The sequence below is a fragment of the Mus musculus genome, chromosome 9 (genome assembly GCF_000001635.26).
Source record: "Mus musculus strain C57BL/6J chromosome 9, GRCm38.p6 C57BL/6J".
NCBI lineage: Eukaryota > Metazoa > Chordata > Mammalia > Rodentia > Muridae > Mus > Mus musculus.
Genome location: NC_000075.6, coordinates 24,261,854 through 24,286,295, shown reverse-complemented (window position 1 = coordinate 24,286,295; position 24,442 = coordinate 24,261,854). Strand labels below are relative to the sequence as shown.

General features: G+C 41.0%; 1 protein-coding gene across 3 annotated transcripts in view; it reads right to left on the bottom strand.

Moving 5' to 3' along the window:
- Npsr1 (neuropeptide S receptor 1) overlaps window positions 1–24,442 on the bottom strand; it is a 219,679-nt gene that overhangs the window by 31,295 nt on the left and 163,942 nt on the right. The gene's annotated exons all lie outside the window — the stretch shown is intronic.

The window sequence follows — 24,442 nt, the reverse complement described above, 5'->3', positions numbered from 1 at the left end:
CCCACACTGCCTTCCTCCCAGTCTCTGTCAGAGCTGGATGTAGCCTAAGCTTCTGAGCTTTTCTCTTCTGACTCTCCTCTAGGTAACTTCATCCACAGCTTTTCAATAGTGTGGGCATAGACTTAGTTGCATTCTCGGTAGAGGAGGAAATTGGGACATAACATCTCTTCTGTGAAGCAGTCCTATGTGGAATCTAGTTAGCTGAGATATGTCAGAAAGTATGATCTCATTGGAAAATTTCGGAGTAACCAGAAGGCAATTTCTACAAGCCAATAAGATATCTCTTTCTGTGATAAAATCTATACGCCATAGAAAATGGTAGTGTATGGCTGAGAGTCTGACTTTTTCTTTGGTGATCACATTAGTTTGGAATCTGTTCCTTTGTCATACTTTCTGCAGTTTGGACAAATATCAGCCCACTATAGTTGCCCTTCAATTTAGGATAAAGCTATCATTACTTGAAATGTTGTCATTTGATAATGCATTTAGTGCCAATTGTTTGAATATTGTAGATTATCTTATTTTATATATACTGAGAACCCTATACTAACTTCCAGTTAGGCAAAAATCATCCAGTGCACAGCCTATCTCATACTGCAGCGTTGGCTAACTCATGTGCTACAAGGGCCCTGGTGTTGAACATAAAAACCATGACTCCAAGGTTATACCATCATACAGTCTAAACAGTCACGTGACCAGGTCATCAGAAATCGGGGACCATATGCCCCCATTTTTTTTTGTCTTTATAACACAGCCGCACATGCTTCCCAGCATTAATCTTGTTGGAAGAGGATAGTAAAGAGTGATCCGAGACTGATGCCATCTACCCCTTCACACACACACACCTGAGGGACATAAAAAGAAATTCTTTGTGCAAAGAGTAACCAAGGTAGAAACAGAAAGAGAGTAGTAGGTTTAAAGAAAAGTCAAGCTATTACCTCCTTAGAGACAACTGAGATTTCTCTGTGTGAACCATGGCTGAGGCTGCCCTCACAATGGCAAGAAGCTGGCATGAGAAAGATGAGAAAGAGTGAGTGATCTGGAAAGAAGGACGTGCTGGGCAGTTCTGAATCTTAGACATCTCTTCTGTATTGAGTCAGTTCAGAATCTGGGACAGGAGAAGAGGCACCAAAACAGATTTTCCAGGCTGCAAGCAATATTAACCAAAAAGAGACAGATGTGGAGACACAGCCGAAAAGAATATTTAACTTCTGAGATGAAACATCTAGGTGCAGTAAAATAAAATAAAGATATCTAAAAGAAATACGTCTCAAATTGCCAGGCTTCTCCATAAAAAAGTAAATGCCAGAGAACGCGTTCAGAGTTTTGAAAGAAAAATTGTGATCCAAGAATTTTGTAAATTTCATTTCTGTGCCAATGCACAGAACAGCTTTTTTTTTGGATATGTATGAAGGAAGGAAATATAACACCCCACATCCCCCTCCAGAGTCCTCAGAGGAGACACCAGCTGAATAAGAATTGTTTCAAAGTTAAGAGGAAAGGGGACAAGATAACTATGCCACACAAGGAAGGCCTCAAAATGCAAAGTGCTTCCCAGACAGTTAGGGATGCATGACTTAGCATTTCAGGGAAGAACCTGGGTCCTGCTGTGAGGGGAGAGAAGAAAAAAAGAGAAGTCTTGTTAAGTCTTACATAGTTGTCTGTCTGCCTTTGATAGCGATACATCTGAAGTTGAAAGATAACTTAAAACAAGATAAATGAAGAAAAAATTAAAGTGGAGAAAAGTTAACTTCTCTGCCTTCTCTGGTTCCTATGGCAAACAGCCATAGGTTTGGTGGCTTCAACAACCTCAATTTATTCTCTTCATAGCTCTGGAGACCAGAAGTCTAAAATGATTCTACTATGCGCAAATCAATACATTTTCAGGATCATGCCTCTTCTGCCTACTCTAGGTGAGAGTCCATTCCCAGTTTCTTCAGGTTCAGGTAGCTGCCAGCAGTGGCCTTCAGTGCAATTCCTTCCTATGTGCTGCAATGCCCTCCCTCTTCTGCCTGTGTGCCAGATCTGTATTTTCCTCTTATGATTACATTTTAGGATTCCCTAAATTAGTTTAGGGTAATCCCACACTTCAGATTCTTAGTCCCACATGCCAGTTCCTTTTCTGTCATATATGATGTGTAGCAGGCATAGATTCCCAGGGCTAGGGTGCAAATGTCCTGGAAGAATACTCCTTTCAGCTTCCCACAATTACTAACTGTATCTGCAACAAATCCTCAAAGAACAAAACTCCAAAGAGAACAGTGATAGAGAGGTTTCACACTGTAAGTATAAATGGCTTAATCTCTTTCATTAAAACAAAGAATATTTAAGACAAAATCTTCCCTACGATCTAACTATATTTTGTTCAGAATATAAATAAAAAATAAACCAAATAAGACTTGAATTTAAAAATAGTGCTCAGAGGCATATCAAACAACTAAAAAAAAGGTTTAAAGAACTTTATTAAAATTACTGCATGGTACCAATCAAATTCAAAGCTAGCAGTTTCCCATTTGACAAAGATTTATTTCTGCTGATAAAAGACACTGCACATAATGTCTGTAGCATACTGATAAATGTAGATGTAATAACTAACATAACACTAAATGTATGTAACAAAAATGCTCAAGGCTTTACAGGCAAAACAGCCTACAAAATTTAAGTTGGCAAAATTGAACTCTCTAGTACAAAAATGCAAAATAGCTAGACAACATACAAAAATTTGATTAGATCCTAGATTATCAACAAAGGAAATCTCTCAGTAGAATCCAAAAAGTAGGACTTACTCAACTCACATATCTCAAACAAGTGACAAAGCTGAAACAAGTAGCATTAAAAAAAAACACTCAGAAATTTAAACATCTTCATAATTAACTCAAGCAAAGAAGGAAATAACAGTACAATTATAGTCAATTCATAAATGTCAACAATGGAGATTCTACACACCAACAGCATATGGGGTGCCATTCAGAGAGCAGATGGCAGCCTGAGGACATGTCTGCCTTCCCCCTACCCAACCCCCAGCGCTGACAGACATGACCCAGGGAATGTGACATGCAAGGAAAGTCTGCAAAGGGAAGTGAGATTTAAGTGCTGGAAGCAAAGTGATTTTACTTAGAAAAATGCCAGATTGTGTTCATGTAAACTACTATTCTTAGGCTGCCTTTAAAACCATGCATTTGATTTTTTTTAAGAGCAAGTTTGGGTTTATAAAGTCGTACAAATAGTGCAGAGAATTTTTCTGTTGCCCACATTGCATGGCATATCTGATGGTGTTAATATCTTGAATTCATATGGTATTAAACTAGCTGATCAGTCTTGGTACATTATCAACAACTAAGCTATGTGGTTTATATTAAGGTTCAGGCTTGTCGCTGCATTCTGTGGGCTTGGACAGTGTGCTGACACTTATCTAACATCTGTTTTATCAAGATGAGAATCACTGACCTTGCAATGCCCTGTGTGTGTCTAGTCACCCTTTCTTCTTACAAATCCCTGGGAACCACTGATTTATGTTCTAACACAGCTTTGCCCTTTTGAGAATGTGACATAGTTGAAGTCATGTGGTATTTAGCTGACCAGATTGACTCCTTTCGTGTAGCCGTGTGATTTACTATTTATTTCTTCATGTGCATCAACAGCTTATTTTCTTATATATTAGAGAAAAAATACTCATTGTCATATTCCACGGACTTGCCATGCTTTGTGAATCCATTGAACTGCTGATGGGTATCTTGGTTGGCAAAAGGTTTTGATGATTACTAGAGCAACGAAAACCACCTTTATGCAGGTTTTTGTGTGGATTTAAGTTGTCTGCTCAACTGCACAAATGTCTATGATCGTAAATTGCCCAACTGTGTAGAGAAATTATGCATAACTTTGTAAGAACCTGTCAAATTGGTTTTCAAAGAAGCGGTATCATTTTTAGTTCTGTCTCCAGTGAGCCCAAGGTTTTATTAATATGCCAGTGTTGGGCATTGCCAGTGTTTCTTATTCTTTTCTGTAAGCTGTCTGTTGTGTAATATGTGAGTACTGGGACCTTCATGTTCTAACTTGGGATTCACTAATGAGATGCGTGTTTGCCATCTTTAGTGATGCACCTACCCTTTCCTATTTTTAAGAGGGTTGCTTTTATTCTGTTGTCTTTTAAACTTTCCAGTTATCCCATAATGGTTTTATGATATTACATTTATGCTTGTGATTCATACTGAGTATTTTTAAAGGTACAATATCGGTGTTTAGGTTTTAGTACTTTATTTTTAGTGCATGCATCAATATTTTACAGAACACCTTAGTGGTAACTGCAAGTACTGTGACCAATTCTTTTCTATGTAGAGAGTGAAGACATTTAAACAATTTTCAATAAATAGAATTTGTGTTGTAATTAACAAATTTCAATCCTCGTGTAAACATTTTTATTCAATATTCTATATGTGAGTATTATTTATGGCTAGACAGCTTATGATATCAACTACTACACACTCAAATTTGTGAATCGATTTCTTACTGGGTGGGCATCTTGAATGTCTTGACCATCCCATCATATCGACTGCTCACACTACCAGTGGGGCTCTTTCTTTCTCCTCTCTCTGGAACCCCACAGCCTTCCCAAAACTATGGCTGCTCATGTTGCCTGGAACCACATTCTCTTCTTCCCTCTGGAATCCCAACCATGCCCCCTTCCCAGGATCTCCTTACTCACTTGCTGCTTGACCTCATCCTTTTTGCAGTACTCACACTGTTCTCTTCCCAGGCAGAGCCCTCACTCTCACCTCCCTTGGACACATTAATGCCACCATCCCAGGCCATATCTCAAGCTACTCCCTGCAAGACTTTATCTGTTGCTTTGAAAATTGAGCCCCACTGTCCTTCTTGTGGGAACTTCAGTCCCTTCCTCTTAGAAATAGCACACCCTCCCTGCCTTCTGGTCTTTGATGGCCACCATCCCAGGGCCCTCTTAAAGTGCCTTTTTTTCTTAACAGGTAGGGTATATTGTCTATCTTGCCCCTGGCACTCCATCATCACCACCTGAGGACCTGGATGAGCCCCTGCTCACTGCATAGGCAAAATTCTCATTTCTGTATGGCATTTCAATAAGAGAGTTATTTATTTTTATTTTATGGGCACAGGTATTTTGCCTACATGTATGTCTGTGTACCATGTGCATGCAATGCCTGCAGAGGCCAGAAGAGGGGATGATACATTCTGGGACTGCAGTTACAAACAGTTGTTAACTGCCATGTGGGTATTGGGAATCAAACCTAGGTCCCCGAGAAGAACAGTGTATGGTCTTGAGTGCAGAGCCACCATTTTAGCCTCTCATTCTGGCATCCTAGCCTACCATTTGACAAGCTGTATGGAATACCCACTTTCCCCATAGGAAATCATTGCATCTACTCCCTTGAAAGCAACTTACTCCTCTATATCAGGATATGTGTTGATTACCTGTTCATCCCTAAAGATAGAGGTCACCTCCCATGCCCACTCGTAACCAAACCACTGAGTTTCAGGAACCTTGTGGAGCCTTTGCCAGCTCCCCCAGTCAGAAGCCATTTTCCCAGTATCTGTGCCTGCCAGCCCCATGACTAAGCACTGCCTGGAGCAGTTGCTGCTCAGGTCAGAGCCACACCTCTCTAACCCTGCAGTTCATGCTCCACTCTACTGACCCAGACAAAGTACCTGCAGAGCAGGTCAGTCCTTGTGACTTTCCCTAAGCTGAACTGAAATTGCCTCAGCTACCTGAGTCACAAATCAACACTAACTGGCCACAGGAATGAGGTTGAAATATATGCTAGCTATTTCAAACCCAGCAAAGTCAGCGTAATAATCACAACAAAAAAATTCAGATTAAATTATCCATTTAATACAGGTGATCCAGAACTTATATCACTTTGTTTGAAGAGCAAGAAACTGGACAGGAAAGTTTTTTCATGCTATCTTTTATAGTGTTGAAAGATACTATAGGGTAGATAAGGAAAGAAAACACATGAGTGGTTGTACCCAGGATTGGATCCTAAACAATACTGACTGGTGCAATAGTGGCACAAGATTTATGAAGATAATTAGTTACTTTCTTATGGGAATTGATGCCTGATTCACAGAAGGGGATTCATGCCTAGCACTGTAATCTTGGTCTAAGATTAACTGCAATTCCAATTAAAACCCCTATGTCATTACTCACAGAAATAGAAAAATCTATCCTAAAATTCATATTTGTATGTAACTACAAAAGATACCATATGCCAGAACAATCCTGCAGAAAAAGAACAATACCGGAATCTGCCATTCCAAACATTAAGATATATGTGCTGAGTTGTTTTGTAAAGTGTAAGTACTGAACTCTTTTTGTGTCCTTGAAATAAATTCCACTTCTTTTTTTTTTTCTGCACTCAACTTTATTTTTTTTCTTTTTTATTAGATTTTTTTTATTTACATTTCAAATGTTATCCCCTTTCTTAGTTTTCCCTCTGAAAATCCCCTATCCCCTCCCACCCTCCCCCTGTTCCCCAACCCACCCACTCCCATTGCTGGTTCTGGCCTTCCCCTATACTGGAGCTTAGAACCTTCACAGGACCAAGGGCCTCTCCTCCCATTGATGACCTACTAGGCCATCATCCTCTGCTACAAATATAGCTAGAGCCACAAGTTCCACCATGTGTTTTTTTTGATTGGTGGTATAGTTTCAAGGAGCTCTGGGGGTACTGGTTAGTTCATATTGATGTTCCTCCTATAGGGCTTCAGTCCCCTTCAGCTACCTGGGTTTTTCTCTGGCTCCTTCATTGGAGACCTTGTGCTCCATCCAATGGATGACTGTGATCTTTCACTTCTGCATTTGCAAGGCACTGGCAGAGCCTCCCAGGAGACAGCTATATCAGGCAGGCTCTTCTTGGCATCTTCCTAGTGACTGGGTTTGGTGGTTGTTTATAGGGTGGATCCCCAAGTGGAGCAGTCTCTGGATGGTCTTTCCTTCAGGTTTTGCTCTGAACTTTGTTTCTTCAACTCCTTCCATGGGTATTTTGTTCGCCATTCTAAGAAGGAATGAAGTATCCACACTTCGGTCTTCCTTCTTGAGTTTCATGTGTTTTGCAAATTGTATCTTGGGTATTCTATGTTTCTGGGCTAATATCCACTTCTCAGTGAGTGCATATCATGTGTGTTCTTTTGTGATTGGGTTACCTCACTCAGGATGATATCCTCCAGGTCCATCCATTTGCCTAAGGATTTCATAAATTCATTGTTTTTAGTAGCTGAGTAGTACTCCATTGTGTAAATGTACCACATTTTCTGTATCCATCCTTCTGTTGAGGGACATCTGGATTCTTTCCAGCTTCTGGCTATTATAAATAAGGCTGCTATGAACATAGTGGAGCATGTGTCCTTATTATCAGTTGAAAAATATTCTGGGTATATGCCCAGGAGAGGTATTGCTGGATCTTCTGTTAGTACTATGTCCAATTTTCTGAGGAACTACCAAACTGACTTCCAGAGTGGTTGTACAAGTTTGCAATTCCACCAACAATGGAGGAGTATTCCTCTTTCTCTACATCCTCGCCAGTGTCTGCTGTCACCTGAATTTTTGATTTTAGCCCTTCTGAGTGGTGTGAGGTGGAATCTCAGGGTTGTTTTGACTTGCATTTCCCTGATGATTAAGGATGTTGAACATTTTTTCAGGTGCTTCTCTGCCATTCGGTATTCCTCAGGTGAGAATTCTTTGTTTAGCTCAGTACTCCATTTTTAAATAGGGTTATTTGATTTTCTGAAGTCCATCTTCTTGAGTTCTTTGTATATATTGGATATTAGTCCCCTATCTGATATAGGATTGGTAAGGATCCTTTCCCAGTCTGTTGGTGGCTTTTTGTCTTATTGACAGTGTCTTCTTTTTTTTTTTAATTCTTTTTTTTCTTTTTCCAATTTTTATTAGGTATTTTCTTCATTTACATTTCAAATGCTATCCTGAAAGTCCCCTATATACCACCCCCTGCTACCCTACCCACCCACTCCCACTTTTTGGCCCTGGTATTCCCTTGTACTGGAGCATATAAAGTTTGCAAGACCAAGGGGCCTTTCTTACCAATCATGGCCGTCTAGGCCATCTTCTGCTACATATGCAGCTAGAGACATGAGCTCCAGGGGGTACTGGTTAGTTCATATTTTTGTTCCATCTATAGGGTTGCAGACCCCTTCAGCTCCTTGGGTACTTTCTCTAACTCCTTCATTGGGAGCCCTGTGATCCATCCAATAGATGATTGTGAGCTTACTCTTCTGTATATGCCAGGCACTGGCATAGCCTCACAAGAGACAGCTATATCAGGGTCCTTTCAGCAAAATCTTGCTGGCATGTGCAATAGTGTCTGCGTTTGGTGGCTGATTATGGGATGGATCCCCTGGTGGGGTAGTCTCTGGATGGTCCATCTTTTCGTCTTAGCTCCAAACTTTGTCTCTATAACCCCTTCCATGGGTATTTTTTTCCTATTCTAAGGAGGAATGAAGTAGCCACACGTTTTGTGACCAATTATATGGTCAGTTTAGAAGAAGGAACCATGAGGTGCTGAGAAGAAAGTATATCCTTTTCTTTTAGGATAAAATGTTTGGTAGATATCTGTTAAATCCATTTGTTTCATAACTTCTGTTTGTTTCAATGTGTCTCTGTTTAGTTTCTGTTTCCAGGATCTGTCCATTGATGAGAGTGGGCTATTGAAGTCTCCCACTATTATTGTGTGAGGTGCAATGTATGTTTACAGCTTTACTGATGTTTCCTTAATGAATGTGGATGCCCTTGCATTTGGAGCATAGATATTCAGAATTGAGAGTTCAGCTAGGAAGATTTTACCTTTGACGAGTATGAAGTGTCCCTCTTTGTCTTTTTTGATAACTTTGGGTTGGAAGTCATTTTTAATCGATATTAGAATGGCTACTCCAGCTTTTTTCTTCAACCATTTGCTTGGAAAATTGTTTTCCAGCCTTTTATTCTGAGGTAGTGTCTGCCTTTTTCCCTGTGGTAGGTTTCCTGTATGCAGCAAAATGTTGTGTCCTGTTTACATAGCCAGACTGTCAGTCTATGTCTTTTTATTGGAGAATTGAGTCCATTGATATTAAGAGATATTAAGGAAAAGTAATTGTTTCTCCTGTCATTTTTGTTGTTAGAGTTGGGATTCTGTTCTTGTGGATATCTTCTTTTAAGTTTGTTGAAGGATTACTTCCTTCTTTTTCTAGGACATAATTTCCCTCCTTCTGTTGGAGTTTTCCCTTTATTATCCTTTGAAGGGCTGGATTCATGGAAAGATATTGTGTGAATTTGTTTTCGTCATGGAATACTTTGGTTTTTCCATCTATGGTAATTGAGAGATTTGCTGGGTATAGTAGCCTGGGCTGGCATTTGTGCTCTCTTACGGTCTGTATAACATCTTTCCAGGATCTTCTAGCTTTCATAGTCTCTGGTGAAAAGTCTGGTGTAATTCTAATAGGTCTGCCTTATATGTTTCTTGACATTTCCCCTTATTGCTTTTAATATTTGATCTTTATTTAGTGCATTTGTTGTTCTGATTATTATGTGTTGGGAGAATTTCTTTTATGATCCAGTCTATTTGAAAATCTGTAGGCTTCCTGTATGCTCATGGGCATCTCTTTCTTTAGGTAGGGAAGTTTTCTTCTTCGGGGAATTGGGCTATGCACAGACAGGGTGGTCTCCAGTTGAGCTGAGGTCTGAACCCTGAAGGGTGATAATTTACCTACATGACAAGGTAAGTGTTCCCTCATGCACCTGCAACTCTGGCTCCTGCCTAAATTACAGCCCCCCACAACCCCCACAAGAGAAGCATGGCTAGAAGTCACATAGACAATGGCCCAAGCTTCTGACTTTCAGGTTAAACTCCTCCTCAGTTACCTAGCAACAGTAAAGACCATAAAAAGGGCTGTTCAGCCCCACCTCCTCTCTTACTTCTCACTCTCTTGCTTCTTACCCCTCACTCTCACCCTCTCTCCTCTCTGTCTTCTTTCCTCTCTCTTTGTCTTCTTCTCTCCTCTCTCTTCTCTTTTCTCTCCCTCTTACTCTCTTTCTCTCTAGCCTCTCTCGCTCTCTCCTTTCTACCTTCTCTCTTTCTCCCTGCCTTTCTATAATAAAGCTCTAAAACCATAGAGAGTCTCTGTGCTCCAGTCAAGATCCGCTGTGCTCACTCTCGTCAGTGTTGGGAAACTCTTCCCCCATCCCTCTCTCCTATAACCCCTTGCAAAGTAGCACTGGGGCTCCCAGGGGTTTTAGAAAAGTAGCTCCCAGACTTCCAGTTTGGGCTGCCCCTTGCCACCCCTCTGAGAGTGGGTCAGAGGCTTAGATGCCCACCTGGGGATGAGTGGAAGGTAGATAGCAGCCCTTCCATGCCTGACAGACCAGAGAATAGGTGGAACGCTGGTGGGATGTGGGTCTTCCCTTCTCCCTCTTCCCCAGGGCCCCCTTCTTAGTTCCCACATTCTTCTATAATTTTGTTGAAGATATTTACTGTTCCTTTAAGTTGGAAATCTTCATTCTCATCTATACCTATTATCCTTAGGTTTGGTCTTCTCATTGTGTCCTGGATTTCCTGGATGATTTGAGTTAGGATCTTTTTGTATTTTGCATTTTCTTTGATTGTTGTATCCATGCTTTCTATGGAATCTTTTGCACCTGAGATTCTCTCTTCCATCTCTTGTATTCTGTTGTTGATGCTCGCCTCACATCTATGGTTCCTGGTTTCTTTCCTAGGATTTCTATCTCCAGAGTTGTCTTCCTTTGTGATTTCTTCATTGTTTCTACTTCCAATTTTAGATCTTGGATGGATTTGTTCAATTCCATCACCTGTTTGGTTGTGTTTTCCTGTAATTCTTTAAGGGATTTTTGTGTTTCCTCTTTAAGGACTTCTACCTGTTTAGCAGTGTTTTCCTACAATTCTTTAAGGGATTTTTGAACTTCCTCTTAAAGTCTTCTACCTGTTTAGCTGTGTTCTCCTATATTTCTTCAAGAGAGTTATTAATGCCCTTCTTAAAATCCTCTACCAGCATCATGAGATATGATTTTAAATCTGAATCTTGCTTTTTGGGTGTGTTGGGGTATCCAGGACTTGCTGTTTTTGGCGTACTGGTTTCTGATGATGCCAAGTGATCATGGTTTCTGTTAGTAAGATTCTATGTTTGCCTTTCACCATCTCTGGTGTTAGATGTTCTAGCTGTCTCTGGCTGGAGCTTGTTCTTTCTGTCAGTCTGTTAGCCTCTGTCAGCACTCCTGGGAGTCCTACTCTCTCCTGAGTCCCACTGGTCAGAGCTATCTCTGCAGGCAAGCTTTCCTGTTGCAAGGAAGGTACCCAGAGGTCTGGGTCTCAGCTCAGCCTCCTGGCTGAGGATGCAGGCCCAAAGGCACCCTATCCAAGAAGCTCTGTTGCTTCTGTGGCCCACTTGCTCTCCTGCTCAGACTGGTCTCTGAGAGACCGGGGATACAAAATGGTGCTCTCACCTGAGACCCAGGGTCAGAGCTCTCTCTGAGGGCCAACTCTCTTCAGTGATCCTAAGATCCTGAGTGTGCTAGGATGCCTGAGGTGTGGAGATTCTTCTGGGGACCATGGGGACCGTCTGCTGAGTTCTTGGCCAAGGTGGCATGGGGCTGGCACTGACCAGCATGAACCCCAGCTGCTGGTCATGTGAGTTTCTTGTGTCCCTGTTCCTGCTCTCAAAGGTCACTCCTGTGGGGCATTAGGCTATGCACAGACAGGCTGGTCTCCAGTTGAGCTGAGGTATGAACTGTGGTGGTGATATTTCACCTTCATGACAGGGTAGGTGTTCCCTTATGCTCCAGGAACTCTGGCTCTTGCCTATGTTACTGCCCCCCACAACCCCTACAAGAGAAGCATGACTAGAAGTCACTTAGGCAATGGCCCAAGCTTCTGACCTTCAGGCTAAACCCCTTCCCAGTTACCTAGCAACAGTAAAGACCATAAAAGGGCTGTTCAGCCCCTGCTTGCTCTCTTACCTCTCCCTCCTTTATTCTCTTACCTCTCACTTCTCTCACTCCTCTCTCCTCTTTCCCTTTTCTTTGTCTTTTCCTCTCCTCTCTCCTCTCCTCTCTCCCTCTTACTTTCTTTCTCTCTAGCCTTCCCCCCTTCTTTCTTTCTACCTTCTCTCTTTCCCCCATGCCTTTCTATAGTAAAGCTCTAAAACCATAGAATGTCTCTGTTCATCAAGGCCCACTGTGCTTGGAGGATGGGATAGACTTTCTCCTAATGAGCCAGTTTCTAATCTCCCATTAGAAGGCCTTCCTGTCAAGGTCCTCTACCCTCCCTCTCACAGGTGTTGGGAACCTCTTCCCTCATCCCTCTCTCCTATAACCTTGGTGGCTTTAGCAAAGTAGCCCTGGGGTTCCCAGGTATGGTTGTCCCTTGGTCACCTCTTGAAGAGTTGGTCAGAGGCTTGAATGCCCACCCAGGGATGAGTAAGTAGGTAACAGCCCTCCCATGCCTGACAGACCAGAGAATAGGTAAAACTCTGGCAGGGTGTGGTTCTTCCCCTTCCTCCTCTTCCCTAGGCCCCCCTTTTTAGTTCCCAACACACTCCCAGATGTTTTGGAACAGATGTTGCGTTCCACTCAGCAGTGATCCCAAAATCCTGGGTGTGCTAGGGTGCCTGTGGTGTGGACAGCCCTCTGGGGACTGTGGAGACCATCTGCTTAGTTTGTGCCCAAGGTGGCGAGGGGTTGGCTCCGGCTGGAACCTAAATTCCACTTCTTTTTTTTTTTTTTTTTTTTTTTTTTTTTTTTATTTATTCATTTATTTATTTATTTATTACGTATTTTCCTCAATTACATTTCCAATGCTATCCCAAAAGTCCCCCATACCCTCCCCCCTCACTCCCCTACCCACCCACTCCCATTTTTTTTGGCCCTGGCGTTCCCCTGTACTGGGGCATATAAAGTTTGCAAGTCCAATGGGCCTCTCTTTCCAGTGATGGCCGACTAGGCCATCTTTTTTTTTTTTTTTTTTTTTTCTTTTTTTTTTTTTTTTTCCATTTTTTATTAGGTATTTCGCTCATTTACATTTGCAATGCTATACCAAAAGTCCCCCATAGCCACCCACCCCCTCTCCCCTACCCACCCACTCCCCTTTTATGGCCCTGGCGTTCCCCTGTACTGGGGCATATAAAGTTTGCGTGTCCAATGGGCCTCTCTTTCCAGTGATGGCCGACTAGGCCATCTTTTGATGCATATGCAGCTAGAGTCAAGAGCTCCGGGGTACTGGTTAGTTCATAATGTTGTTCCACCTATAGGGTTGCAGATCCCTTTAGCTTCTTTGGTACTTTCTCTAGCTCCTTCATTGGGGGCCATGTGATCCATCCAATAGCCGACTGTGAGCATCCACTTCTATGTTTGCTAGGCCCAGGCATACTCTGACAAGAGACAGCTATATCAGGGTCCTTTCAGCATAATCTTGCTAGTGTATGCAATGGTGTCAGCATTTGGAAGCTGATTATGGGATGGATCCCCGGATATGGTAGTGTCTACATGGTCCATCCTTTTATCTCAACTCCAAACTTTGTCTCTGTAACTCCTTCCAAGGGTGTTTTGCTCCCACTTCTAAGGAGGGGCATAGTGTTCACACTTCAGTCTTCATTTTTCTTGAGTTTCATGTGTTTAGGAAATTGTATCTTATATCTTGGGTATCTTAGGTTTTGGGCTAATATCCACTTATCAGTGAGTACATATTGTGTGAGTTCCTTTGTGAATGTGTTACCTCACTCAGGATGATGCCCTCCAGGTCCATCCATTTGGCCAGGAATTTCATAAATTCATTCTTTTTAATAGCTGAGTAGTACTCCATTGTGTAGATGTACCACATCTTCTGTATCCATTCCTCTGTTGAGGGGCATCTGGGTTCCTTCCAGCTTCTGGCTATTATAAATAAGGCTGCTATGAACATAGTGGAGCATGTGTCCTTCTTACCAGTTGGGGCATCTTCTGGATATATGCCCAGGAGAGGTATTGCTGGATCCTCCGGTAGTACTATATCCAGTTTTCTGAGGAACCGCCAGACTGATCTCCAGAGTGGTTGTACAAGCCTGCAATCCCACCAACAATGGAGGAGTGTTCCTCTTTCTCCACATCCACGCCAGCATCTGCTGTCACCTGAATTTTTGATCTTAGCCATTCTGACTGGTGTGAGGTGGAATCTCAGGGTTGTTTTGATTTGCATTTCCCTGATGATTAAGGATGTTGAGCATTTTTTCAGGTGCTTCTCTGCCATTCGGTATTCCTCAGGTGAGAATTCTTTGTTCAGTTCTGAGCCCCATTTTTTAATGGGGTGATTTGATTTTCTGAAGTCCACCTTCTTGAGTTCTTTATATATGTTGGATATTAGTCCCCTATCTGATTTAGGATAGGTAAAGATCCTTTCCCAATCTGTTGGTGGTCTTTTTGTCCTATTGACGGTGTCTTTTGCCTTGCAGAAACTTTGGAGTTTCATTAGGTCCCATTTGTCAATTCTCGATCTTACAGAGCAAGCCATTGCTGTTCTGTTCAGGAATCTTTCCCCTGTACCCATATCTTCAAGGCTTTTCCCCACTTTCTCCTCTATAAGTTTCAGTGTCTCTGGTTTTATGTGAAGTTCCTTGATCCACTTAGATTTGACCTTAGTACAAGGAGATAAGTATGGATCGATTCGCATTCTTCTACATGATAACAACCAGTTGTGCCAGCACCAATTGTTGAAAATGCTGTCTTTCTTCCACTGGATGGTTTTAGCTCCCTTGTCGAAGATCAAGTGACCATAGGTGTGTGGGTTCATTTCTGGGTCTTCAATTCTATTCCATTGGTCTACTTGTCTGTCTCTATACCAGTACCATGCAGTTTTTATCACAATTGCCCTGTAGTAAAGCTTTAGGTCAGGCATGGTGATTCCACCAGAGGTTCTTTTATCCTTGAGAAGAGTTTTTGCTATCCTAGGTTTTTTGTTATTCCAGATGAATTTGCAAATTGCTCCTTCTAATTCGTTGAAGAATTGAGTTGGAATTTTGATGGGGATTGCATTGAATCTGTAGATTGCTTTTGGCAAGATAGCCATTTTTACAATGTTGATCCTGCCAATCCATGAGCATGGGAGATCTTTCCATCTTCTGAGATCTTCTTTAATTTCTTTCTTCAGAGACTTGAAGTTTTTATCATACAGATCTTTTACTTCCTTAGTTAGAGTCACGCCGAGATATTTTATATTATTTGTGACTATTGAGAACGGTGTTGTTTCCCTAATTTCTTTCTCAGCCTGTTTATTCTTTGTGTAGAGAAAGGCCATTGACTTGTTTGAGTTAATTTTATATCCAGCTACTTCACCAAAGCTGTTTATCAGGTTTAGGAGTTCTCTGGTGGAATTTTTAGGGTCACTTATATATACTATCATATCATCTGCAAAAAGTGATATTTTGACTTCCTCTTTTCCAATTTGTATCCCCTTGATCTCCTTTTGTTGTCGAATTGCTCTGGCTAATACTTCAAGTACTATGTTGAAAAGGTAGGGAGAAAGTGGGCAGCCTTGTCTAGTCCCTGATTTTAGTGGGATTGCTTCCAGCTTCTCTCCATTTACTTTGATGTTGGCTACTGGTTTGCTGTAGATTGCTTTTATTATGTTTAGGTATGGGCCTTGAATTCCTGATCTTTCCAAAACTTTTATCATGAATGGGTGTTGGATCTTGTCAAATGCTTTTTCTGCATCTAACGAGATGATCATGTGGTTTTTGTCTTTGAGTTTGTTTATATAATGGATTACATTGATGGATTTTCGTATATTAAACCATCCCTGCATCCCTGGAATAAAACCTACTTGGTCAGGATGGATGATTTCTTTAATGTGTTCTTGGATTCGGTTAGCGAGAATTTTATTAAGGATTTTTGCATCGATATTCATAAGAGAAATTGGTCTGAAGTTCTCTATCTTTGTTGGATCTTTCTGTGGTTTAGGTATCAGAGTAATAGTGGCTTCATAAAATGAGTTGGGTAGAGTACCTTCTACTTCTATCTTGTGAAATAGTTTGTGCAGAACTGGAATTAGATCTTCTTTGAAGGTCTGATAGAACTCTGCACTAAACCCATCTGGTCCTGGGCTTTTTTTGGTTGGGAGACTATTAATAACTGCTTCTATTTCTTTAGGGGATATGGGACTGTTTAGAAGGTCAACTTGATCCTGATTCAACTTTGGTACCTGGTATCTGTCCAGAAATTTGTCCATTTCATCCAGGTTTTCCAGTTTTGTTGAGTATAAGCTTTTGTAGAAGGATCTGATGGTGTTTTGGATTTCTTCAGGATCTGTTGTTATGTCTCCCTTTTCATTTCTGATTTTGTTGATTAGGATTTTGTCCCTTTGCCCTCTAGTGAGTCTAGCTAAGGGTTTATCTATCTTGTTGATTTTCTCAAAGAACCAACTCCTCGTTTGGTTAATTCTTTGAATAGTTCTTCTTGTTTCCACTTGGTTAATTTCACCCCTGAGTTTGATTATTTCCTGCCGTCTACTCCTCTTGGGTGAATTTGCTTCCTTTTTTTCTAGAGCTTTTAGATGTGTTGTCAAGCTGCTAGTATGTGCTCTCTCCCGTTTCTTCTTGGAGGTACTCAGAGCTATGAGTTTCCCTCTTAGAAATGCTTTCATTGTGTCCCAAAGGTTTGGGTACGTTGTGGCTTCATTTTCATTAAACTCTAAAAAGTCTTTAATTTCTTTCTTTATTCCTTCCTTGACCAAGGTATCATTGAGAAGAGTGTTGTTCAGTTTCCACGTGAATGTTGGCTTTCCATTCTTAATGTTGTTATTGAAGATCAGTCTTAGGCCATGGTGGTCTGATAGGATACATGGGACAATTTCAATATTTTTGTATCTGTTGAGGCTTATTTTGTGACCAATTATATGGTCAATTTTGGAGCAGGTCCCGTGAGGTGCTGAGAAGAAGGTATATCCTTTTGTTTTAGGATTAAATATTCTGTAGATATCTGTCAGGTCCATTTGTTTCATAACTTCTGTTAGTTTCACTGTGTCCCTGTTTAGTTTCTGTTTCCACGATCTGTCCATTGATGAAAGTGGTGTGTTGAGGTCTCCCACTATTATTGTGTGAGGTGCAATGTGTGCTTTGAGCTTTACTAAAGTGTCTTTAATGAATGTGGCTGCCCTTGCATTTGGAGCGTAGATATTCAGAATTGAGAGTTCCTCTTGGAGGATTTTACCTTTGATGAGTATGAAGTGTCCCTCCTTATCTTTTTTGATAACTTTGGGTTGGAAGTCGATTTTATCCGATATTAGAATGGCTACTCCAGCCTGTTTCTTCAGACCATTTGCTTGGAAAATTGTTTTCCAGCCTTTCACTCTGAGGTAGTGTCTGTCTTTTTCCCTGAGATGGGTTTCCTGTAAGCAGCAGAATGTTGGGTCCTGTTTGTGTAGCCAGTCTGTTAGTCTATGTCTTTTTATTGGGGAATTGAGTCCATTGATATTAAGAGATATTAAGGAAAGGTAATTGTTGCTTCCTGTTATTTTTGTTGTTAAAGTTGGCATTCTGTTCTTGTGGCTGTCTTCTTTTAGGTTTGTTGAGGGATTATCTTCTTGTTTTTTCTAGGGCGTGGTTCCCGTCCTTGTATTGGTTTTTTCTGTTATTATCCTTTGAAGGGCTGGATTCGTGGAGAGATAATGAGTGAATTTAGTTTTGTCGTGGAATACTTTGGTTTCTCCATCTATGGTAATTGAGAGTTTGGCTGGGTATAGTAGCCTGGGCTGGCATTTGTGTTCTCTTAGTGTCTGTATAACATCTGTCCAGGCTCTTCTGGCTTTCATAGTCTCTGGTGAAAAATCTGGTGTAATTCTGATAGGCTTGCCTTTATATGTTACTTGACCTTTTTCCCTTACTGCTTTTAGTATTCTATCTTTATTTAGTGCATTTGGTGTTCTGATTATTATGTGTGGGGAGGAATTTCTTTTCTGGTCCAGTCTATTTGGAGTTCTGTAGGCTTCTTGTATGTTCATGGGCATCTCTTTCTTTAGATTTGGGAAGTTTTCTTCAATAATTTTGTTGAAGATGTTTGCTGGTCCTTTGAGTTGAAAATCTTCATTCTCATCCACTCCTATTATCCGTAGGTTTGGTCTTCTCATTGTGTCCTGTATTTCCTGGATGTTTTGAGTTAGGATCTTTTTGCATTTTCCATTTTCTTTGATTGTTGTGCCGATGTTCTCTATGGAGTCTTCTGCACCTGAGATTCTCTCTTCCATCTCTTGTATTCTGTTGCTGATGCTGGCATCTATGGTTCCAGATTTCTTTCCTAGGGTTTCTATCTCCAGCGTCGCCTCACTTTGGGTTTTCTTTATTGTGTCTACTTCCCTTTTTAGGTCTAGTATGGTTTTGTTCATTTCCATCACCTGTTTGGATGTGTTTTCCTGTTTTTCTATAAGGACTTCTACCTGTTTGGTTGTGTTTTCCTGTTTTTCTTTAAGGACTTGTAACTCTTTAGCAGTGTTTTCCTGTTTTTCTTTAAGGACTTGTAACTCTTTAGCAGTGTTCTCCTGTATTTCTTTAAGTGAGTTGTTGAATTCCTTCTTTATGTCCTCTACCATCATCATGAGATATGCTTTTAAATCCAGGTCTACCTTTTCAGGTGTGTTAGGGTGTCCTGGATTGGGCGAAGTGGGCGTTCTGGGTTCTGATGATGGTGAGTGGTCCTGGCTTCTGTTAGTAGGATTCTTACGTTTACCTTTCGCCATCTGGCAATCTCTGGAGTTAGTTGTTATAGTTGTCTTTGTTAAAAGATTGTTCCTCTGTTGATTTTGTTACCCTCTATCAGCAGGCGTGGGAGACAAGCTCTCTTCTCTGAGTTTCAGTGGTCAGAGCAGTCTCTGTAGGCAAGCTCTCCTCTCTCAGGGAAGGTGTACAGTTATCTGGTGTTTGGACCTCCTCCTGGCTGAAGGTGAAGGCCCAAAACAGAATCTTTCCCAGAAGCTGTGTTGCTTTGGCCAGGAAGGTGGCCAGTTGTCTGGAGTCGAAGATGTCGCAGCCTCAGAAGCTCTGTGGCTCTTGCCGGGAAGGTGGCTGGTTGTCTGGAGCTGAGGATGGTGCCGCCCCAGAATCTCTGCGACTCTCTCGCCCGTCCCAGAAACGGCTGGCACTCTGTATTCCACACGGTCACCCGTGCAGCCTGCCCTCCGCGGAGTCCCGGAGCCAAGAAGGCTCCCGCCGGCGCCTGTGCCACAAACCTCTCAGGCCAGGCAGACCCCCGTGCTCTCACCAGGAAGGTGGCCGGCTGTCTGGAGCTGAAGATGGCGCCGCCCAGAAGCTCTGCGACTCTCTCGCCCGTCCCAGAAACAGCTGGCACTCTGTATTCCACACGGTCACCCGTGCAGCCTGCCCTCCGCGGAGTCCCGGAGCCAAGAAGGCTCCCGCCGGCGCCTGTGCCACAAACCTCTCAGGCCAGGCAGACCCCGTGCTCTCACCAGGAAGGTGGCCGGCTGTCTGGAGCTAAAGATCTAAATTCCACTTCTTAAAGTCTATAATCCTCAATGTGTTCTGGAAATTATTTCAATTGATTTTCTTGCATTTATACTAATAAGAGGTGTTGGCTTCTAGGTTTTGGCTCCTATGGTGCTTTTGGCTTGCTATGCCAGTCTTGTAAAGTGAATTTGGATGTATTCCCCGCATTTCGAAAATTTGGGGAAGATTTTGATAAGGGGTGATAATTTTTTTAATATTACTGAGAAGAAATCAATAATGACATCTGGGCCTGGGATTTTTTAATTGTTTTTATTTTTTGGGTTGGGAGTTTTTTGATTCCTATCCAATCTGGTGTTCAGTATTGCTCTCTTTAAACTTTATACTAATTGATTATTTCATCTTTGTAGCTTGTACATTTTAGTTTGTTTCATGTTATCTGATTTGTTGGCAAATATTAATTCATAATAATTTCAGGGTTGTTGATATTTCTATGACATTAGACTTAATGTTTTCCTGTAACTTTGAATTTTATCGATTGAAATTTCTATTTTTATAAGTAACTTAATTCATCATCTCAAAAGAGGAACTCAGTTTTATTGTTCTTTCCTACGTACTCTTTACTCTCCATTTTTCCTTCCTATTCTCTATTTCAGCTTGTGGTGGTTTAAATGAAAATGGCCTCCATAGGCTTATAGGGAGTATTTTTCTATTCTCAGATTTCTATATGATCTGGTTCCCATCCCCCCATCCACATTCTTCCCCACCCCCAAGTTGCTCCTCCCATCCTCCTTCCCTGGGGCATTAAGTCTCTACAGGATCCTGTGCATCCTCTCCACTGGGACCAGATAAGGCAGTCCTCAGCTACATATGTGCTGGGAGACATGGACCCACCCATGTATGCTTTTTGGTTAATGATTTAGTCTCTGGGAGCTCCCAGGAGTTTGGGTTAGATGATACTGTTGTTCTTCCTATGGTGTTGCAATCCCCTTAAGCTCCTTTCCCTAATTCTTCCATAGGGATCTCTGACCTCAGTCCAGTGGTTGGCCATAAGTATCTATCTGCATCTGTCTCAGTCAGCTGCTGGTAAAGTTTCTCAGAGGACAGTCATGTTAGGCGCCTGTCTGCAAGCACAACATGGCATCAGTAATAGTGCAATGTTTTGGTGCTTGACCTTGGGTAAATCCCTAATTGGGCCTGTCACTGTATGACTTTTTCTGACCTTAATCAAAATGCCCAACAGAATGGAGATGGAACCTGAAACGACCACTTCCAATAGATAGACAGGGCTCCCAGTGTAGGGATGGGGTCATCAGTCTACCTTCACAATTTTGACCCAGAATTGTTCCTGACTAAAAGCAAGCTCTTATTAAGTTTTACCTTTCATGTTTGAGTTTTGTAATAAAAATACATAAGTTATAATCTCTAAAAAATTCCCAGTTATTATCTGTGGGCTCCAGGCCATGTAATAATAGTTCTCCTAAGCTTATTCCACAACTGAAATGTCATGTCCTTTGTCCACTATCTTTCTGGTTTGCTCATTCTGCAGGCTGGTAAGAACTTTATTCCATTTATGTTGACTTAATATGTTCAGATTCCATACATAAGAGAAATTGCACTGTATATTTCTTTCTGTGCCCACCTTATTCCACTTAGGGTACAGCCATCATGTGGAAATAAGGTTTCTTTTCTTTAAAATTCTGAATAATATTTCACTGTGTGTCTATTTGCATGAGTGTGTGTACATGTGTATGTTTGTATATATGTGTTTTTGTGTATCTGAGTGAGTGTATTTGCGTGTGTGCAGGAATGTGTGCTCATATGTGTGTATATCCCTGTGTGTGTGTCTTATTTTTTTTTTATTCACTCATTTTATGATGGATACTTAGGTTGTTCCTTGTGTGGGCTAATATCAATAATGTTCCAATGAGTATGAGAGGGACAGTATTTATTGGTATGCCAGTTTTATATGCTCAGAGTTAGGATAGCTAGAACACATATTTTTTGATAGTTTTTCCTTTTAACATTTCCATACCATTCTCGGTGGCTACAGTTTGTCATCCTGGACATTTACAGGTAGCAATGTTGACTTTTCCCCATGCCCTTGTCATCCCTTGTTAGTTTTTATCTTTAATAACAGCCATCCTAACCTAAAAGATATGGGATTATATCTTATTACAGTTGCCATTTGCATTTCCTGGTGATTAGAGAGGCTGTTCATCTTCAATATCTATTGGCTATCTATCTGCCTCCTGCTTAAAGGGACTGGCACTACCTGATGGGGATTGGTTCTAATGCTTTGTCTTAATTTGACTCCCCAAATCACATGGGAATCTGCATGCCCAGATGTTGAGGTTCCCCATTCCTAATTGGTTTTTGATTATTCAATAACAAGCCAATGGTCAATGGCTGGGCAGGGTGAAAGGTGCAGGACTTTCAGGATTTCTGGGCAAGAAACTCAAAGGAGAGGAACAAGAGAATCACCATGATGGGGAAGCAGAATGATCAACATGTGAGGATGTAACAATCCAGGTATGTGGTTCCAGGAGTCACTTCCCTAATTGGGTCTGGGTAGCATAGATAAAATATACATTTAGCCAGTATTAATTCAAGAAAACCAAAGGGGAGTGTGTACTAGAAGCAGGAAGGTTTGGAAGTACCCATCCATTGAGCTAGTTAGGCATATTAAAGTATACAGATTGTGTGTGTGTGTGTGTGTGTGTGTGTGTGTGTTCATTCAAGAATTCAGAGAGTTCTGGTAGGTGGCTAGAAGACAACAATTCACCTCTACAGCTCCCAATATTTCCCCTCCTTTGTAGCCCAAATTTTAGTCAAACAAACTCTGAAAGGACACAATCCAACTAGGCCTAAATTGTAGCACTTATTGATTTGCTTTGTTTATTTATACATTCTGACAATATTGCTTTTTAAAGATATTTTTCTTAATATTTTTTAAAAAAATTATATGTATGTGTGTTTTGCCTGTATGAATGTATGGGCACCACATTGTGGCAACATTATGGGCACCAAGGACAACAGAAAGAAGTGGTAGATCCACAGAAACTTGAGTTAGAGATGGCTAAGAGCCACTATGTGAGTGCTAGTTCTGTAGTCCTCTGAAAGAGCAGGCTATGCTTTTAGCCACTGAGCCATCTCTCCAGCTCCTGATCAGAATGCTTTTCTTAAAAAATAAAAGTCAGATTTTGCATTACAAATATCCTCTAATACCATGGACTATTGCTTCATGCTTCATTTTATTTATTTATTTATTTATTTATTTATTATTTGTTTATTTATTTACTTACTTACTTTCTTACTTACTTATTTATTTGCTAGGCAAAAACATTTTCCAGGTTGATATATTGTCAAATGCCTGTTTGTTACTTATGCTTTTACGGTCATATTGAAATTTTTCTTACCTAGACAAATCCCATGGACATTTCTTTTATGTTTCATTTTGGTAGTGTTACAATTTTAAGTCTTATGTTCAAAGTTTTAATGCATTTGAGTATACTTGTATACTTAGTGTGAGATAAAGGTCTAAGTTCATTATACACCCAATTTTCCCTGTGTCTTCTCTGCAGAGCATAACCTTTCCCTGTTGTGTGTTCCTGACAAAAATCACTGATAATCAGTCTTCTACAAATATATCTTTTTGTGATTTCTACTTGCTTCCATATGTTTATACATTGGCTTATATGGAAGTACAATGTATTTTGGCTCTTAAAGCTTCATCACGAATCTTTTAAAAAACTAAAATATAATTACATCACATACCCCTTCCTTTACTCTCTCTCATCCCTCTTGTTCACTCTCCACTCTCCCAAATTCGTGGCTTCCTCTTCTTTATCCATCGAAGTCATGTATACATATAAGTGAATACGTATATGCATACAACCTTATGAATAAGTTCAACATTACCTGAGTGTGAATGTTTCTAGGGATGGCCACTTGGTATTGGATAATCAACCAGGCGCAATTCCCTGGGGAAGACTGATTCTCCCTCTCACTGAAATTGTTAATTGCTTGTAGGTGTTTATCTAAGGTGTGAGTCCCAGGGGGTTTCCTCCATCTATATTGGGATCTCAACAGTTGTTTGATTTTTCCAGGTCTCTAGGCATCCATGTTGTTGAGATTTAATGGGTGTGGCTTCCATGTCATATCTAGAACACACAATTTGACAGTAGACCTCCTGGTCTTCTGGCTCTAACAATCTTTCTGCCACGTCTTCCAAAATGTGAATGTTCTCTGAACCTCAAGTATAGAGGTTGTGTTACATCAGTTTGGCCCACAATCACTTTTCTGCATTTAGTTAGTTATGCCACTTTATCATAATCTATTTATGCCAAAAAGAAGTTTCTTTGGTGAGGCATGAGATCTATACTTATCTGTAGGTATAGGATAAGTGTTTGGAATACAGTTGGGAAGTTACACTGACTTAAGAAAGTTGCAGTAGTTGGTTCTCTTCCCTGGTCTAGGACCTCACTAGCCATAGGCTAGGTTCATAGTACCAAGTACAATTCCCCTCCTGTTGAGAAGATTTTAATTCAATAAGACAGCTGTTGGTAACTCTTAAGATGAAAACGCCACTACTTCGCGTGGCTGTGGAAATATTGGCAGCCCAGTGCTGTGGTTGATAAGCTTACCAGCTGTAGCGCTGCGGAGGGTTCTCCCTCTCTGGTGCTTGCACAGCACCTTCTGATACTACTGAGCTACTTCTTGTGGATGGGACTCCTGGATCAATTCCCACTTAATCACTCTAAGTCCAATATCTGAAGTGCATCATTATTTCAGCAAAAGACTTTACTTTCAAGTTCTAGGAGACATTCGCAAGCAATGGCAATAGCCTATATTGTTTTGACAGTTTCTTGGACTCCTTTGATCTACAATTCAAGAGAGGGTACTCTATGCTTCATGCACTATATTGGAGTTTTCTTACACAGTTCATGGTTCTTGAGGGGAACATTATAGCCAGAAATGTTGACATAAA